The following is a 14,891-nucleotide window of genomic DNA, read 5'->3' as shown; positions in this document are numbered from 1 at the left end:
CGCTGAACTGCAGGAGCCTCACTCAGTGACGGCCATTCCGCTAGCGCCCGCCGACTTTCGATGCATTTCTTCCTTCCAGATGTAAGACAATGTGTAAAAAAGAAGTCACTTTGAACAATGTCCTTTAATTCACATGCTAGTATGGATACCCACAATCCAGAGATGTGCAAATAGCTACTGTTTCCAAATGATATTTTGTTCCCATTTTGGAAATACATAGGTGTCTTTGATACCTATTTTTCACTCTTTATATTTTACCAAATGAAGTGCCATATACCCGGAAGACAATGAAAAACCAATGCAAGACGCTGCTCAGTTATTGGCTCTGGGTTCCTCGTGTTCTTGGTGAACCTACAACTCCTATATATCCCCACAACCAGAAGGGTCCAGTGGATGCAACGGTATATTGCTTTAAAAATTCGGTCATACTTAGAAGAAGTTACAGATGAAAACGTCACAAATGGCTGTTTTTATTCAACTCATTTTCAATTTTTCTTAATTTCAACTGTTAGTTTCTATTAAAAAAAACTTGAAGGATCTACACAAATGACCCCTTGCTGAATTCATAATTGTATGTACTTTTCAGAAATGTATAGCTTTCCGGGATCCATTATTGCCTTCACACCCAATTCTACCAGTAAATAGAAGGTGGTTGAAAGCACAAAAAGTAGCAATGATAGGCTGTGTGCCAATAAAATGCCAAAACTGTGTGAAAACTGTTGGTTTTGTGACAAAAGTCTGCCTGTCCCTGAAAGCTGGGGAGATGGTGATTTCAGCACCACAAACTCTTTGTTGATACCATTTGCAGGGAAAAAACATTTGCTTCCTTCTGCAGCACTTTCCCCCCATTTTTCCCCATAGCTGTATTTTCGCTAATTTGTGGGTCCCCTCCAGGGGAATCCACAAACTCTGGGTACCTTTAAAATCCCAAGATGTTGGAAGAGAAGTACGCAAATTTGGCATGGATACCTTATGTGCACAAAATGTTACAGGGGCCTAAGTGCCCCAAAGCGCTAAAATAAGGCTTAGCACGGGGGGAGGCCTAGCAGCAAAGGGGTTAAACTTCATATTCTAGATGCACCAAGCTTGAACTTCATATCTATCTCGTGTTCACATAAAACTGAATGAGGAATCATACATTTTAACAAAGATCCTTATTTATCAGAAATGCGAAAGCCATTACTTAACTAGAAATCTGCAGGTAGATGTTTCTGTGTCTAGTGTAGATCTTTGTTACTCAGTGAATAAATGATAGAACAGACATTGCAATAAACTTCCCTGGGAACCAAGGTTAGACGTTTCCAGCTATACACATGTTTAGTGATGTCTGTTACATATTTGATAGTAGACTGTGGACTCCATATGCTTTCCGTGGGAAAGGAAGAACAAAGCAGCTCACCATCAAAAGATGTCTTCTCGTTGGGCTTGAGTGACCTGATGCACCAAATTGTTGCCCGCATATTTTCTTGTCTTTTATTTTAGTGCGTGTTTCTAGTTAGTTTCAGAGAGAGACTCTCACTTTCCCCTGCACACAGGAGCTTTTCCTTTATAGCATCTGCATTTTGCTGCAAGCTACTGCTGACAGCTACTACTGTGGCCTGCCAATTTCGAGTTGACACTAACTTTATGTTTCTATCCTGATGGGTGTAGTTACTGCTGCATCTGTTTTCCCTATTTCCCTGTTGAGGTTTATTCTATTACAGTTTTCTACTGCAACTGATACTGATACTTTTTGGAGATTGTGACAGGGCTGAGTTTCATGAACTACTCTTTATGAGGAATTCTACTACTTAATTTAATTCCGAACTTAATGCTCCTTTGATCTCACTCTTTTTCTGAACTCTTTATGAGTTCAATTAGCTTTTTTTCCATTTAGTTAGAATAGGGACTAATTCCTTTATGGAACACGCTTGTCAAATTTTAATATTGATGACCCTAACCATATTTTTCTTTGATAATTTCTGTAAACAGATTTAACTTACTTACTAATTGAATAAAAAGACCCAAAATGTTTTTACCAATCGCTTAGAGAGAATAAAGGATTTGAAACCAATTTAAAACTCTCATATTTGACAGAACTGAAACTGTTAATTATGATGTTGATTGACCTGATTTGATGTAGCTTCCATTCAAAAATGGTGGCAAAGATCTGTCGTCTAGAGGAGGAAGATTTAGCGTGGAGTTGGAGCCCACTCTTGTAAGCTAAAGGTTGAACTGGTACTGGAGAGTAATATTTGGACTTTCTCCATGCTATCACTGTGTTTGACTGGACATTGAATGCCATGTTATTAAGTAAACATTGAACTCGGTGTGCTCCATTTGCCCTCTTTCACTCTTCTTAACATTCTAAAAGTTGGAAAAATGCATTTTAAAAGTACAACCACACACAAGGAGATGCTTTCTAGTAAAGATGCACAAAACTAATTTGGTCAATGTATTTGTCAAAATCACTAAATTTGTGCTTTCTGCAATTGAGCAATTAAGAATTTCATCTATGGAACTGGCAACATGATAATTGTATGATTCTTGCAATTGGGAAATTATACATTTTTGTCCAACTATTCCTCTGATGAAATTATCCTACAAAAACTCAAATTGACACTGAAATGTTGATTTGTATTTTCTGAAAATAACAAGTCAAATATTCTTTTAAAGATGTTTGCTGTAGATTACTGACTCCAGAGTCTGTTTGCATTATTTTTCTTGACAAGCCTGTTTTTGTCCATTCATTCTCTTAGAAGTTTCATTGAAAACGTTTGTAAATGTCATTAAGTTTAAATTTTTTCACAAAATCTTGCCAAATTCACAGAAGCAAACTCCCACAACCTTACACATGTATAAAATGAACCAGAGGGCAGCAGAGGACAAGGAGAATGTAATGAGGAAGGGCAGATGTGTGCCAAATTACAGATTTCTAAACTATGATTGATTCACACTTTTACTTGAGAGTAATATGAATGAATGTCCACAATTGCCAGGTAAGTAAAGGAGTTACTGAGAAAAGGGGGTGGATATGGGAACCTATTGATATAAGGTGAAATTATTCTACTTTGTTAAGAAGTTAAAAGATGGGAATTTACAAAATATATTTTCTTCGGAACATACTTCCAGAAGTTATTTTTATTAAATTCCAAAGTCTTGATATAGGCTCATAATTGGTCAATCAGTCAGTCAAAATACTTTATTCGGTTAGTTAAAACCATAAAGGTACATACCATAAAATCAAGGCTAGACATAAAACCATCCGACATAAATAATCATTCTTAAAATCCCATTTATAGATATACATGATAAAAAAACATAACAAAACATGAAACCTATGTTTCTAAATGTTATACAGCCCGTCTCTTCTTCTTCTTAACAGCTGCAACTAAAACATTTGCAATACTAAAACATTCCAGAGGACTGGTTAACATCTGGAGATAAATTAACGCCAGCCTTACTTAAAAAAAAGCCTTTATCTATTTAATAATGGTAATATGAAACGTTGGCGGAGAGAGCAGTAGTGATAACAGAACATCATAAAATGCAGAGTGTCCTGGGTAGAGAAATGATCACAGGGACAAGGGCCCAATTCATCAACCTTATACCACCCTTAGAGTTCAGCAAGTAAATAATGTAATAGATTTCATTGGAACCTCGTTAGGAGGAAGCGATGGTAGGGAATTGTAATTACACTTAGGTATGGCACTAGTAGTGTTGATGTTTTTAATAAGATATGGGTCTGTACAGTAAGTTTAAGAAACTCCCTTGCTTCTCTTTCAGCATTCACGATAGACAAATATTGTTTTTTGGCCCAGATCAGATCTCTTTTTACTAACCCATTTGGGGATTCAAACAGATCAGGGCACCCCAGTTTCTCTGCTAGAGTCTTAATATAGCAGAGTCAAGGAATACTATTTGCCCTCTCCAAGATGAGGCATACTTTGGCCATGTTATGATTCAATTCTACTTAAGGATTAGTCCACATCCTTCTCCAGCGCAATAATGGAACCAACGCCACCAGGTCAGATACATATCCTACCCCCAGTTCCTGATGGACAATGTGGGGTGATGCAGATTGAGGGACAGAAAGCAGATTTCTCAAAAACGTATTCTCCACTATTCGAAGGTCTCCTGAAGCCTTGTATCCCCAAATATCCGACCGATAACAGGTGATGGCAATACACTTTGCATTGTAAACGTTTAACATGGCTTGAATTGGTTTGGCCCCTAACTTTCGAGCAAAGTCAAGAACTGCAACTGTAGCTCTTGACATAGCAGTTCGCTTTGCGGGTCCAGGTGGCCTTTTCATCAAACAAGCGGTAGTAACCCTTGTAATTTCTTGACTCTCCCTATAGTGAGCTATCAGTTTCTTGGTTCCCGGCCCATGATCATTATGTGCAACTTAACAAGGTTGGTATTTAAGTCTAACAAAGCCATAAAGTCTACAAAAATGTTAAGCAGAGCCTGTAGCCCTATGGCCGTCCTCGCTGGTAACACTGCATCATCCGCATAAAGGAGCTCAGGAATTACCTGAGTACCTGCCGGAGAATACCTTTCCTGGCTGTGCATAAAACGGGGCCCAAATTAATAATATATAGAATGAACAGCAGGGGAGCTAATATGCACCCTTGTCTAACATCCCTATGTACCTTTATAGTTCATAATTATAACAATGTAAATTGCCAAATAACAGAACCTGACCTTTTCCTCTCTCCATACCACCACTCTCCGAACGGAACAGAATACACCAGCATTAGACATCATAAATATGTTATTACAAAACTTCTCAGTGCAGGTATCAGAACAGCACAGAATGCAGCATCATATCACATGATAAGATACTGTTAGTGGTGTTTTTCTGCAGAAGCATCAATAAGCCGTGCTTAATTTGAGGCGGGGGTTTCAATGCTGGCACCAGCTCTTAATTGTCAAAACCTGCACTTATTGCAGTCTGCCACATTGTGGCGCTGTTTGTCTGATTTAGAGTAAGCACAACAGCAATTTAAGATACATTGAACATTACACATACATGCCGCCCCAGGAAATCATATACTTTTTGGATTCTGGAATAGTGCCACATATCTTTTTCCAGTATCTTTCGATCAACATTGAATCAGATGCTGATAACAAAAAAAGATGCGTCTGACATTCCACGACTGGGGCCTAAATTCGAAATAGCAGACAGGAGCCATACGTGTTCTATGAAAGAAACTGCATTGTAACAAAATGTAGCATTATCCAAAGTTTTTTTTTACCCGAGTGCACACTTTCTCTCTTTGAGCACTGTCTAACTCAATATTCATATAGTTCTCCATAATTCGCATTTGAAGCCCATTGTAGATTGAGACATGATCACTTCATACAAAATGAGAAAGGCCTTTTCCATCCACATTGTTCCAGTGAACTATTAAATATCAAATGCTTTTCGGCTATTTTTTTGATGTATCTCAAAATTTCCTGATCAACAAGACGAGAATAAAATAAATAAACTAACATTTGTAAATTATGTATCTATTTTGTTTAAATCTGTTTTATTATTTTCCAATATCGGTATGCATATTTTTGGTACATACAGCGTTAGCACCAATTGTACAATATGTTAATAACGTGGCAGATCGTATTCATATCTGTAAAGCCACCCTCGGTATCACAATGCAGAGTATAACAGTACAAGGAGTTTTGATTACAGATCTAGACAATGTTTACTGCAAACCAACATAATATAACATAAACTTCTTATACGGCTATCTAAAAACAAAACGAAAAGGGGAGAGAAAATAAAACATCTTGTCTCAATCAACAAATCTCGTCTCATCAATGCTATGTGCATTATGCGCATTCATCTAGGTGAGTAGTGGCTCCCATATTAGTGGCTGCTACCAATGCTTTAAATATTAATGGATGGTTCGGTACAACTAAGAATAGCGAGCGAAAGGATGTGCACGTTGTCAGGTGGCGGGCCACGGGCGGCCCGTTCCCCCACTACGCCATCCCCATCAGAACGGGTGCTGTGAGCCAGTGGGTCTGCGAGCCTTTCAGTGTGTAAATCCGCCATTAGAGCGTCCCAATGGGGGGCAGTAGGGTCTTCCTGAGACCCAAATTGTCCTCCCTATGTAGAGCCGGGACCACCGCAATCAATCCAGTTGATGATTCCCATATGAACTCTTTACCGTTCAGATCAGTCTAAATGGGAATCTGCTGTATTTAGTTACATTCCCAGGGCTACGTCCTATCTTCAAATGCAGTGTGTTGTTTGGTCTACATGTTATCTGAAGCGGCCCGCATCCGAGCGTGCTGCTCTGGTCACTGTGGAGACACCGCGTCCACTCAAAGATACACCTCTCGTGCATCCCTGCAAACGTGAAGCCCATGGAAATATACAGCTGAGCCCACCTGTCTCACAGAAATGCCCCGAGACGTTATTAAGTGGTTATGTTAATGTAGGTGTAGGATAGTAAAGGAACTCGCCAAAGGCCACAAAGGCCATATTTACGCGCGGCCCTTTAGGCAGACACCGGTGCAAGTGGGGTTTGCACCTGAATCGGAATTTCAAGATGCGCACACATTTCTCACTGACCCGTGCACAAATTGTTCTAGGTAATTTCTGGTTGAAAATTGTGGGTGAAAAACCTGCTGGATTCTGTTTGGAAGCTTGTACCTGGGGAAATGTGCGGCATTAAAACGATCCTTAACATGGCTTATGTGGCAATCATGGCGCACCTCACCAGACAATCTCAAAGGTTTAACTATATGTCTTTAAATTAGCGAGAGCAATTACATAGTGGATAGAAAAGCTTGACTTTGAAAATACTCACATTCTGATGGCCAGGGCTTCCCAGCTCTGACGTCTGTTCCCAATAATCCAATGAAAACGCTTAGCGTACTGCTCCGGACAAGCAAAGGAGGCGCGGGAACAGATATTGTTAAAGGCAGCACGGGTCTCGCGCCAACCCCTGAGGCAGCCAGCGCCTGCAAGGCCCAGTGAGATCACAATGCTGCCCAGCTGCACGGGCGCCATGTTTGTGTGCGCACTGAAAACAGCAGCCCAGGCAAAACCACGGATTCAGTAACGGAAGGCACACTTATAACAAGCCAATTAATTCACACTACCTTTAATTCTACATTTCTAATATATAAGTGAGAAGAGGTTTTTCTATAAAAGCTTGTCAAAAGAGTGAAACATAAACAATTGAGGAAATCATTTTAGAAATGTTTACTAAAAAATCTGTTACTCACTATAAAGTGAAGAGAAGTTTGGGGGCATAAAGCAGCAGTGTTTTCTAAATGGGTAACACAGCTCTAGAAAATGTCTTCTGTTCAACGGGACGGATCCCAAGTTTAGACTGCCTTTGGGTTACCAGATGATTTCAGGTTAGAGGTGTGCAATGTGTGTTGTGGTGGACGTTCTGTCGCAACACCCATTGCTTCTTGACACTGCCCCATATTTACAAGGTTGGGGTAGCACCAAAAACTAAGACCAGGTAATACCTTGTCTAAGAATGGCGATACGAGGAGAATTTATAAATTACTCCTGCTTTTTTGCTCTTTCCATGTGTGCTGCATTTTGCAGAGCAAATCGCCTTTCAAGATTGTTTATGTGCAGGAAGGTGTCCCTTCCTGCATATAAACAATAGTCCCTGCAGTGCGGGCACCAGTGCAATATGGTGCAGTGGTGCCTGCGCTGGCGCTGGGCAGCTTTATTAGTGCCAGCACTAAGGGAAACACAGGGATGCGCCATATTCCATATTTTTGTAAATATCCATGCATTTTAAAAATGTCAGAGTGCGGCATTATCAATTTTGGCGTAACACCGCACTCCGATATTTTATTGTAAATATCCCCCTTAGTTTCCTATGCTTGACCTCCGCCAAGCAAATCAGTGAACTTTGGGGCTTGATTTATTTTAGTTGTAGCAAGTGGACTAACACACCTAGGGCCAGATGTAGGAAAGCATTTTGAAGTCGCAAACTCTACATTTACAAAAAATAACAGGACTTTCGGTTGCAAAATTAAATTTCTCAATGTACTGACTACTTTTTAAAAAATAGAAAAGGGGTCAGCGACTCTTCTGAATCGCAAATTAGGATGGGCACATAAAAGCTGTGACTCCTCCAATTTCAGACTCGCAATGAGATGTATCAGTAGTTTGTAACCGCATATGTGGTCTTAAAAACAAAGCAAAGAGTTAGCAAATTCCTCAAAAAAGGTAGTAACTCACTCACTAAGAGAAAGCTGTCTGCTTCTCCTTGTGAAATTTTGCTGGGCATCCTCAGGCGGAGCTCCCCCCAATGCCTTCTTAAATAGAAAACAGTTTATTTTTAAAGCAGTGTTGTTTCCTTAAAGGAACAAAAGCTGCTCTAATAATATGTGTTTCCTGTTTGGAAATGTGAACGCAGTAATTGAGGCCTGTTGTTCCTTGCAAGACACGCTCCCTATGTTCGTAGACAATCTCAGAGGGTCACAAATAGCGACTTGCCTAAGTAATAATCATTATGAAGCTCAATCTGCGAATCCCTACAAATGGAGATTTTTTTTGACCAACCTAAACACAATGAATTGCAACTCTAGCATCTCGGGCCATCTTTTGCTTTATGTTAAAAGGTATGGATGTAACTGCTGTATATATATATAAACAGCAGTTACATCCATACCTTTTAGCATAAAGCAGAGGGCATCCTCAATTAGGGATACACTGGTTAAAACCAACCCTGAGGTACTTGCTCCCAGCAACTGGCTGCCTAATAGTACCGGATTTTACAAGTGTAGCTCATGCCAAGCGTGCAAATTTGGGGTCAATAAACAGGAATACACCAATGCATTTGAACATACTCCCTTCAAGATCAATGGGATGTTCACTTGCAGAACGGATTTTGCGGTGTATATACTTGAATGTTCCTGTCATTTACAATACGTGGGCAGCACTAAGCTGCAGGTGTTCAATCGCATTTTGCAACACATACGCGTAAAAGTCAGTTCTGACCCCAGCTACCCTGTTGCTCGACATTTCAAGCTTGTTCACAACAACAACCTGAATGACTTGAGCTATTTTGTAATTGATGCAGTACCAAGGTCAATAAGGGGAGGCAATAGAGAAAATAAATTGCGTCAGTTGGAAACACAATATATCTTACAACTTGACACACAGATGCCAAATGGTCTCAATACGGGAGAGGATCTGCATAATTTCTTGTAATCTAATGTATACATGGCTCTGCATCTGTTTCCCTCTGAATATGAATTGTGGTGATTTGCATATCTCAGTTTTGTTATCCGGTTGATTTTAGCCCTCTTTTAGCCCAGTTTTTACCTCGTTTTACATGATTTTCAATCGATTTTACTTGGTTTTTACGTGGTTTTACCTGGCTTTTTAACCGGTTTTAGAAAACTGTATATGATTCCCCAATTACCCATGTACTGTATCAATATCTGCACTAGTCAGCAGTAAGGTCTGACAATTGCTTATTTGCACTGCCTACTTGCACATTAAGCTGATATTATCTTTGAATCTGTACCCCATTTATCCGCTAGCTGTGAATTAATTTTGTTGCACTATGTTCTATTTATATTTGCACAAGCACTTTTATAAACTGATTATATGTTTACAGGCATAGCACGGCTATCCATGTATTTGTATTACATTTTCAGCTATGATGAAGTAAATAGCTGTTTTAACTTTTGACATAAGCACTTTTTTAAGCACCAGCACTTTAACTATTATGCACTATTTTCTTCCCCATATATGATAACTGCTGAACTATGGATAACTGTTTTCGAATTAATTACAGTTCTTCCATTATATTATTATGCTTTGATAGTACACTGCTGCATTTAGTCACTTGGCTTTTGTATAAAACAATATTGTTTTGCATGTTCAATTTATGCTGGTAGTCGCTGCATCCATCTGTAAATATTGAATTGATTATCAATGTATGCATACATCTAGTATTTTGTTTAGCTTTATCCTGCCAGAGGGAGGGTCTAAGTAATCACTGTGTCACTATATAACACTGTTACAGGTTCAAGCACGTCACGTGATCAAGACCCGGGAGACCCGGTCGAAACGTGTCATGCTGTGAATTTTCCACAATAAAGCACTTCTATATCCACGCACGCTGTAGTCCGTACCTGATTTCCGTTGGACTGGATTTAATCAGGATTGTTGTTCTTCATATATATATATATATTCACTGAAAAAACCATAGGTTTCACACATGTTATAGTTAGCTGGACATTTTACTGATAAAAAACCAATTAAATTCCCCCGTTATAGTTACTGTAGGCAACTATAACTCACGCGACCGTAATCCTCTGGTGATGCTAATACTGTATTTAGACACTTATTTGCCCATGTCTTCTTCCATTAAAATTTAGCTATACATATATTACAAATATTTTTTTTTCATAAAGACACATATGTCATCAGCAGAGGATTACGGTCGCGTGAGTTATAGTTGCCTACAGTAACTATAACGGGGGAATTTCATTGGTTTTTTATCAGTAAAATGCACATATGTCATCAGTGATGTAATATCTGACGTCATCAGCAGTGGATTGCGGTCGCGTGAGTTATAGTTCCCTTTACTAACTATAACGGGGGAATTTCATTGGTTTTTTACATGTGTAAAACCTATGGTTTTTTCAGTGAATTTGCAAGGTTTTTTAAATGCTAATTCCTAACTATAACGTGTGTGAAACCTATGGTTTTTTCAGTGAATTTGTACGGTTTTTTAAATGCTAAGTTATGTATTTATTATTTAATTTTTTTTTTAAAGGTTTTTCACCGTGCGCGTACCTTGCGTGCACGGTGCGCTTCGCGCACCGTGCGTACTCTGTGGGCACGCGCGGTGCGCTTCGCGCACCGCGCGCCCACGTTACGCCGCTCGCGTAATTTTCACGGTTCTACCGTGCGCCCACGGTAAGCGCACTCCGCGATTTTTCGTACAAATATTAAAAACATTTATGGCCCTTGAGGGTCCTTTGGGGACCCCCTGACAATGGCTAGGGGGTCAGGAACTGTCCACCCTGCCCCCTTTTCATGTTCTCCACCTTTATTTTTCACCTCCCTCGGACTGCGAGAGACAAAATGGCGGCCGACACTTCCTGGTTTCGACCGATTCGAAGGTTTACTAAGATCTAACAACCAATCAGAATTGCGCTCGTGCACGGCAGGGTGCGCTTACCGTACGCGCACGGTGCGCGCCTATAGATATATATATGCTTTTAAATGCTATTTTCTCAGAAAAAACTGAACAGATTTACACCAGACCTGCAAAAGGCACATCCCTGACCTGAGGACTACCTCTCTGCCAAATTTCAAGGTTTTCTGTTCAGCCGTTCGGGCTGTAGCGCGGACTAAAGGTCCTATGGGAAAATGCATGGGGAAAACGCATTTTGGGACCCCCCCTTTTTCTCAGCCCCCGCTTGACGAATCCCCCCGAGACTTTCAGGGAAGGAGCGGAGCGGAGCGCCCCACCTATTTTGAAAAGTTCGCGAGGATTCGTCAATCGACGCAAAAGTTATTTCAAATAGAATGTTGCGGATTTCCTATGGAAACACGGTCCTAACTATAACTATCTACTGGCGACCGCCAATAGATAATATATATATATATATATATATATATATATATATATATACATATATATATATATATAAATCCAATTTAAACGTTGAAAGCACACTCGGAGTCACGGGTATTACATAAACGGCAGTAGTTTATTCTTCGTGACGCGTTTCGACACAAAACGTCGATCAGCAGAGGATTGCGGTCGCGTGAGTTATAGTTGCCTGCACTAACTATAACGGGGAAATTTAATTGGTTTTTTACAAGTGAAATGTCCAGCTAACTATAACATGTGTGAAACCTATGGTTTTTTAAGTGAATTTGCAAGGTTTTTTAAATGCTAATTCGTAACTATAACGTGTGTGAAACCTATGGTTTCTTCATTGAATATATATATATATATATATATATATATATATCTATATATATATATATATATATAGAGAGAGAGAGAGAGAGAGAGAGAGAGAGAGAGAGAGAGAGAGAGAGAGAGAGAGAGAGGAGAGAGAGAGCGAGAGATTGATTCACTGAAAAAAACTGAGGTTATAGGGATGGTATAGTTAGGCTCAGATTTCACTTGTGCAAAACCAGTGAAATTCAGAAGTTATAGAAACCTGAATTAACTATAACTTATGCCCCTGCAACACACTGTTTATGACCTCAGATATTACATCACTCATTACATGGTCATTGATATCACTGATGACATCATCCAGTTGGTGCAAGTGTTTCAAAAACGTTTTTGAGACTTAATGCTATATACTAAGCCATTCCACTACTTAAATCACTATTATTTCTGTACTACTGAATGATACTATTTCTATCATATGTAATCTGAGTAGTTGTGTGACTGTCTGAATAGGTGTGTGAGTGGCTGTCTGAGTGACTGTATTGTCTGTGGGTGCCTGTATGGGTGAATAAGTGGGTGTGTGAGTAGCTATATGGGTGAGTGAGTGGCTGTATTGGTGAGTAAGTAGGTGTATGGGTGGCTGTATGGGTAGGTGAATGGCTATGTGAGTGGCTCTATGGGTGAGTGAGTGGGTGTGTGAGTGAGTGGGTGTGTTGGTGACTGTATGAGTGTGTGAGTGGCTATGTGAGTGGCTCTATGGGTGGCTCTAAAGGTGGGTGAATGACTCTGTGAGTGGCACTATGGGTGGGTGAGTGGGTACTTGAGTTCTTGTATAGGTGACTGAGTGGCTGTGTGAATGGCTCTATGTGTGAGGGACTGGGTGCTTAAGTGGGTGTATTTGTGAGTGAGTGGCTGTTTGAGTGGGTGTATGGGTAAGGGAGTGGGTGTGTGAGTGCCTGTATTGCACAATAAGTGTCTGTGCCAGTGCTGTATAGGTGAGTGAGTCGGTGTGTGAGTGCTTGAATGGATGTGTGCATGGGTATGTAAGTGGTTGTGTGAGTGAGTAAATGGGTGTCTGAGTGACCTGTATGGGTACGTGAGTGGCTGTTAGTAGCTGTATGGGTAAGTGAGTGGCCGTGTGAGAAGCTGCATCGTAAGTGATTGTGTGTTAGTGTCTCTATGGATGAGTAAGTGTGTGTTAGTTGTATAGGTCTGTGAATGGGTATGTGAGTGGGTGTATGAGAGGTTCTTAGGGGTGTGAGTAGGTATGTGAGTGGATCTGTGGAAGATGTAATCAGTGATGTCATTTGAGATGTCATCAGTGATGTCACTGACCATGTCATGAGTGATGTAATATTTAAGGTCATAAGCCGTGCATAGCCAGGCGTATGTTATAGTTAGCTCAGGTAACTATAACTGCTGAATTTCTATGGTTTTGTACAAGTAACATTTGAGCCTAACTATAATGCCCCATAATCTTTGTTTTTTTTCAGTGAATTTGTAAGATTTTTGAATGTTCTATTTTCTAACTATAACACCCCTGTAACCTTTTGTTTTTTCAGTGAATTCCCAAGGTTTTTTTAATATTCTATTTTCTAACTGTAACGTCTCTGTAACCTTTGTTTTTTCAGTGAGTTTCTAAGGTTTTTTAAGTTGTATTTCCTAACTGTAACCTGTAACCTTTGAGAGTGAGTGTGGGAGTGCCTGTGTGGGTCTGTGAGTGGGTGTGTGAGTGTCTGTGTGGGTCAGTTAGAGGGTGAGTGTCTATGAGTATGTAAGTGGGTGTGTGAGTGCCTGTGTAGGTCTGTGAGTGGGTGTGTGAGTGCCTGTGTGGGTCTGTGAGGGGTTGTGTGAGTGCCTCTGTGGGTCTGTGACTGGGTCTGTGACTGGGTCTGTGAGTGCCTGTGTGGATCTGTGAGTTGGTGTATGATTGCCTTTGTGTCTGTGAGTGGGTGTGTGAGTGGTGCTATGGATTTTGGGCATTACTTAGGGCATTTAAAAGGGAGAACCATGTTCTCTGCTCTCAGCAGCAGTTAACACGAAAGAACCCCCCTCGTTACAGTCACTACATGAGATATTGCGCAAAAAAAGCAAGGATGCAAACACCTCCATGATGGATTACAGATAACTATTCATGGTGGAAATGCAGAGAAAACACACTTGCTTTGCCTTGGGCATCCTCAAGAAGTTAGAATGATTAGTACTTTACAGAAGTGGAGCTTCAACTCAAGCACCTGATTTGTTTATATCTGTAAGTGCTTTCCATTAAGGTTTCATACCTATGAAATGAGCATCATGCCAGAATCAAACCTGCCCTGCGTATTGATCCAAGAAGAGGCCACCGTTTTGTGCAACACCTCTACCCAAGTGGAGTACTTTCTTCTGGCTAATTAGTAAGTGCTACCTCATTGGGTAAATGTATAGTGCGTCCCTTACACTACACCTGCGCAAAGGACGCAGACGAAATGTCTCCAGTGAAATTGTGTGTCTGCAACTTAGCCAATACGATTGTTCCTCGAGCGTCTCCATCAGATAAATTTACAAGGTGGAACTGCAGAGAAAATACACTTGGAAGATTTGTACTTTACAGAAGTAAGTGCTTCTTTGTTTTGGTGAAGATGCAATTGCATTCCTAGGCATCAAAACCCCATCTCCAAAATCGGTGGGAAACGAGCTCCGGGGCCTTTTAGTAAGCTGTCCATCACCCTGGGAAAAGAGCGGGAAGACGTTGCATACTGCTAATGTATATGGGGCGGGGTCAAAGGAAAGTTTACATACTTCTGGTTTTTAAAAGTTTAGAACACGATCCCTATTCTCAGCAGCAGACAAGAAAGAACCCCTTTGGCACAGACACTATGTGAGATATTGCGCTCGAGAAAAGCAAGGATGCAAACACCTCCATCACGGATTACAGATAAACTTTCACGGTGGAAATGCGCAGAAAACACACTTGCTTTACCTTGGCATTGCGCACAAAGTTAGGATGATTAGTAC

At 40.3% G+C, this 14,891-nt stretch overlaps 1 protein-coding gene across 2 annotated transcripts in view; it reads right to left on the bottom strand.

Annotated features, from left to right (window-relative positions):
• The window catches only part of AKAP14 (A-kinase anchoring protein 14), a 145,012-nt gene that overhangs the window by 85,494 nt on the left and 44,627 nt on the right, over window positions 1–14,891 (bottom strand). Inside the window, exon 1 of one of the 2 annotated variants that reach the window (XM_085608079.1) lies at window positions 6,801–6,922. The exons of the other annotated variant lie outside the window; for it this stretch is intronic. The gene's annotated coding sequence lies outside the window, so the exon portion shown is untranslated. Of the gene's footprint in view, window positions 1–6,800; window positions 6,923–14,891 lie in introns of those variants that run through there. 2 annotated transcript variants of the gene reach the window in all.

The sequence above is a fragment of the Triturus cristatus genome, chromosome 5_2, assembly GCF_964204655.1.
Source record: "Triturus cristatus chromosome 5_2, aTriCri1.1, whole genome shotgun sequence".
Taxonomy (NCBI): Eukaryota; Metazoa; Chordata; class Amphibia; order Caudata; family Salamandridae; genus Triturus; species Triturus cristatus.
The sequence above is the reverse complement of the archived record's forward strand: the minus strand, read 5'-3'. Positions and strand labels throughout refer to the sequence as shown.